Raw genomic sequence first — 5868 nt, forward strand, 5'->3', positions numbered from 1 at the left:
TTCAGTCCTTTCTACGTCCCACTTCTTTTTAGCTAGCCTCTTCCTCTGAATGCTGTCCTGTACTTCCTCGTTCCACCACTATGTTTCCTTATCTTCTTTCCTCCTTCCAGATGACACACCTACCACCTTCCTACCTGTCTCTCTGATCACTTCTGCTGTAGTTTCCCAGTCATCTGGAAGTTCTTCCTGACCACCCAAAGCCTGTCTCAACTTCTGTCTGAATTCCTCACGACATTCTTTCTCTTGCGACTTCTACCACTTGGTCTTCTTTTTTGTCTTTCCTCTTCTTCCTGACCACCAGAGTCATCCTACACACCACCATCTGATGCTGTCTGGCTACACTTTCTCCTACCACCACTTTGCAGTCACTAATCTCTCTCAGATTGCCTCGTCTACATAGAATGTAGTCTACCTGCGTACTCCTACCTCCACTCTTATATGTAACTCTATGTTCCTCCCTCTTCTGGAAATAGGTGTTAACTACAGCCATTTCCATCCTCTTAGCAAAGTCCACCACCATCTGTCCTTCTAGGTTCCTTCCCTTAACACCAAACCTGCCCATCACCTCCTCATCACCTTTGTTCCCCTCACCAACGTGCCCGTTGAACTCACACCCTACTTGTGGAGCATAATCACTGACTACATTCAACATTACCCCTTCAGTTTCCAACTTCAAACTGATCACCCTGTCTGACACTCTTTTCACCTCTAAAACATTCCTCACGAGCTCCTCCTTCAGGATCACTCCTACCCCATTTCTCTTCCTGTCCACACCATAATAAAACAGTTTGTATCCCCCTCCAATGCTATGTGCTTTGCTACCCTTCCACCTGGTCTCCTGCACACACAGTATATCTACTTTCATTCTCTCCATTATGTCCGCCAGCTCTCTACCTTTCCCTGTCATTGTGCCAACGTTAAGAGTCCCTATTCTCAGAACTATACTCCTGCCTTTCCTCTTCTCTCTCTGTCTACGAATCCTTCTACCTCCTCTCCTTCTTCGACCAACAGTAGTCCAATTTCCGCCAGCACCCTGTAGGTCAACAGCACTGGTGGCGGTCGTTGTTAACCCGGGCCTCGACTGATCTGGTATGGAATTCGCACTGATGATTCACATGTTTAAATTTGGCATGTTTTTATGCCGGATGCCCTTCCTGACGTAACTCTCTCTATTTATCCAGGCTTGGGACCGGCACAGAAGTCACTGGCTTGCAACCCCTGTGGCTAGATTTTAACATATACTGTACAGTTAAAAAAAAACAAAAACAATTTTGAGATACTTATAATTGACTGTGTACATTTTATGATACTTTAGACTCCTTATCCACTACAAGTTAGATATGGTATGTTTTACGCCACTATTTATTTGAAAACTACAGATGCTTTGTAGATTAAATGCTAAAATAAGTGCTAAAATAAAATGCATTGTTGCAGATTATCCAATAGTATACCAAATATTTATCATTATTAGGGAAAAAGTAAGAGGTGGAAAGATAGCCTTCCTGTCCATTGTTCTTCATTTATGGAAATTATGATACAGCAATGACAAAGAAGAATAAACAAGTTTCACTGGGATTTGGATTCACTTCTTTAGCAGCTGGACTATAAATATATTGTAAATATGTAGCAATGACATTAGACATGAAAGTATTAAAATCAAATATGAATATGCTAGACTAAAAATTCACAGATAGTTTCTGAAATGTAAGTGTAATGAAATAGTTGGGATACAAATTCCAGTGTTACCAGTGTTTTGCTAAACTGTGCTAAATATGCTGACATGATGACCTTTCCCACTGTGAAGAGCAGCTAAGACTACAAATAAAGAAATAAAGGTGAAGTCTTCCTCTTAGAGAACATCATTGCTGTCTGTTTTTGTATGTGGATTGTAGACCATTGTATCGTGCACTGTGTCATCCTTCTGACTCAAGAGACATAAGATGAAAATGCACAACACTACTGACAAAACCTGAAGGACAGAGGAGAGACAATTCTTTACTTTGTACTAATACTATGTTATCCAGTTATTTATTGTGTTGATGCTGTGAAGCATCCACACTATGTTAGCCTGTTCTTTTTTTATTATTCAGATTTCTTCCATTTTTTTGGTGCTTAATTTCTTCAGCATACTTTCAGCTAGAAAAGCCATTCAGGTATCAAAATGTTCAGCTCTTCAAGGACCTGCTTGTATTTTTGACGTTTGTAACATTTATACTTTTTAAAATATTTAGCATTTTTCAGCAAATTTTGCCCCATTCAAATGAATGGGAAAACATTTTAACTTCTGCATACCTTCAGCTAAAAACACCATTTCAATGGTTATCTGATCAGCAACTCTTCAGCTATTGATAATGTAAACAGGCTTTTGATATCTTTTACAGTTTTTGCATAATTACTGTTTACATTTTGTCTCATTTCAATAGCCACACTCTAGTATTCCTCGGGTTGTAGGACTACTCTCTCTCTCTCACACACACACACACACACATAAACACAGACACACACACCTACACCTACATACACACAAACACAATCCTACTTGTTTTACCTACTTTGTGGGGACCAATGGGAAAAATTTCACTTTCAGCTAGAAAAGCCACTCAGGTGTCAAACTGTTCAGATCTAGGACATTCATGTTTGTATTTTTCTTTTTGTAACAAATTTAGCCCTATTCAAACGAATGGGCAAACATTTCACATCTCACTAAATTAAGCATACTTTCAGCTACAAACACAATTTCAGTTGTTAATTATTCAGCAAGTTTTCAGCTATTCATATTGTAAACAGCTTTTTGATGTCTTTTACAGCTTTTTGCATAATTTCAATTTCCATTTTATGTTACACATCAATAGTCACACTCTGGTAGACCTCAGGGTGTAGGACTACTCTCTCTGTCTCTCACATACACACAGTTGCTTTACCTACTTTGTGGGGACTAATGGGAAAATTTTCACATCTTAATAAGTTCAGCATACTTTCAGCTAGAAAAGCCATTCAGGTATCAAAATGTTCAGCTCTTCAAGGACATTCCTGCGTGTATTTATTGCATCTCATCCTTCAGATTATTCAACAAAAAACTTCAGCCATTTCTTCTTAACAATTTCAACAAAGAACTTCAGCCATTTCTTCTCATACTTAAGCTGTTTCAGCAATTGATTTCAGGCATTTTCAGGGTTATCCTTCAGCATATCAGCATCCACACACATTTTTGACAGGATTTAAATTTGTCTAGTTATCGTCCACACTGTTTTCCTGTTCTTTATTGTGTGGATGCTGAAAGGCATCCACACTGTTTTCCTGTTTTTTTATTGTGTGGAAGCTGTAGCAGCAGCATCCACAGTATGTTGTACTTTTCTTTATTATTCTGGTTTCTTCCATCCATTTTTCAGCACGTAATAAGTCCAGCATACTTTCACTTAGAAAGGTCATTCAGGTATCAAAATGTTCAGCTGTTTAAGGACATGCTTGCTTGTATTTTTTTCTGTTTGTAACATTTATACTTTTTACTAAATTTAGCTTTTTTCAACAAAAAATTTCCCTTTGAAATGAATGGGAAAGTCAAACCTGGTCCTCTTTGAACATTAATATCTCTGGCATCCATTGGGCTAGAAACACCATTTGAACTCTATTCAACCTGTGAGAAAGTCAGATACTGGTGGTGCAAAAAGCTTCCTTCCATTTTTTTATGCTTGCCATTTACATTTTGTGTACTTCTCCAATCACTTTGAATGGCCCCATTCATTTCAGTGGGCAACCCGGCCCAGCGTACAATTACATACGGCCCGTGAGATCATTTTATATATCTTTTTAATGGTCTGGCAATATGAAGCACCGATAACACACAAACCCCAAATCCCATAATGCAGTGCAACAGCTGCCTTACCGAACGATAGGCTACCTGCGATCATTCCCACGTCAATAACATCAGATAACTCAAGCATCTGTTGATGTATACAACCCTAATTTCAAGTCAGAGCTAGCCCCTAACAATGGCCAAGAGAAAAGTTAATTCTGAACACAGAGCCCTTCAAAACCGGTGGGAGGCTGAGTATATGTTTATTGACATTGCCGGTAAACCCGTGTGTCTTATTTGTGGAGCTAATGTGGCTGTAATTAAGGAATATAACCTAAGATAGCACTATGAGACAAAACATCAGGACAAGCTGAAAAATGTGAATGCAGAGCAGAGGCTGCAGAAGGTAGAGGAGTTGAAGAGGAATCTGACATCACAGCAGATGTTTTCACCAAAGCGAAGTCACACAGTGAAGTTGCTGTGAAAGCAAGTTTTATTGCGGCAGAGGAGATAGCCAAATCAGCCCGGCTATTTACAGAGGGAGAGTTTCAAGAGCTGCATGATGAAAGTGTGTGACGTCTTGTGTCCAGACAAAAAGCAGGTCTTTGTAAATGTAAGCCTTAGCAGAAATACGATTTGCTGATTTTAAGTTCAAGTTTATTTATTTTGGAATAATATTGTATCCTGTCTGTTTCGATTCATATTTGTGTTCAAAAAATGTTTAGTTTTAGTCTGTTCATTCATTAAATGTTTAATCCTGTTCGGCCCATGACCTAAAGGGTGCTTTGAGTTTTGGCCCCCTGTGCAATTGAGTTTGACACCCCTGCTCTAGACTCCCGCTCTGGTTCCATGTCTCTGTGTTTTTGATCAATTTCCTGCTGGTTTTCTACTTTTATTCTGCCATCCTTAAGCTTTATAATATAATACATGAAAATGGTAGAGAAAATTGTCAGGAATCCGATAATGCCATTGTTATCGCGATGTGACGCCTCACTCTTCCAGAGTTACATTCAACAGAAGGATTCAGAATGTAATTTTGAAGCAAAAGTAAGGGTGTTTCTAAATTGCAAGCACTCCGTCATTTTGTTGACTATCTTGACATAGAGGTGATCAGCATTTTTGTTGAAACCTCCTGCTGCTCATAGTGAAGAAATTTTTTTCGATAGGACTTATAGTTTTTTTTTTTTATTGTCAATTGTTGAGCAGGAGTCTTTTGAATGCGGTGACAACACGGTTGTTAATTCAAACACAGTGAACTTGCTCTGCTGACTATAGCTTAATGCTTAATGCTTATCCAAACACACTGGATTTTTCTGAACAAGCCTGACCGAAGAAGGATTATATCAGAACCGAACCGTCACGAGATAAGCTTATATCAATTTATTTTGAATGAGGCAGTGGCTCACTCAGCCTACACTACACTGTCAGACCCAATTCTTTTATTGAAAGCCCGAGAAGCGATAACAGAAGAGGACTGTATAAAATCAACAAAAATTTATTCGAAGTCTAGTCACATGTGAAGCCATTACAGCACTGGGCTCTGAGCGACAGAACTTCCGCAGGAAGTCTGTCACACAAAAGCTCCCGACTATTGTCTGTAGTTCCATTTATCTTCGTGGGCGGGAACCACCCCAGACAGAGGTTGGACTTACATGTACTCTAACGCTATTGGCCATAGATGTGAGCAAGTTAGCCTCTGCTCAGGTCAGCTACTAAATATGCAAATCAAATTGTTAGAAATTACCTAGAAATTCTCCCAGTTCTTTTGCTGGAAGCAAGAGAAGTGACGACAGGAGAGGACTGTTTAAAATCAGCAGAGAGTTTACTGAAAGTCTGATCACAAGAAAGTCTTACAGCGCTGGGATCAGAGAGACAGAGCTCCCGCAGGAGTTCCATCCAATGACCCCGAATTAAGGTCTTGCAATACATTTTATCTTCTTGGGCTGCTCTGCCCTAAACAAAGGTACAACAATTCATGCATTGTAATCCTATTGGTCATTTGGTGAGCAGGAGCTCACACCTCCTTGCTGGAATGTGATCTACACCAGGTGTGTGTGTGTGTGTGTGTGTGTCTC

Source organism: Monopterus albus, unplaced genomic scaffold, assembly GCF_001952655.1.
Source record: "Monopterus albus unplaced genomic scaffold, M_albus_1.0 scaffold41.1, whole genome shotgun sequence".
In the NCBI taxonomy this organism is placed as follows: Eukaryota; Metazoa; Chordata; class Actinopteri; order Synbranchiformes; family Synbranchidae; genus Monopterus; species Monopterus albus.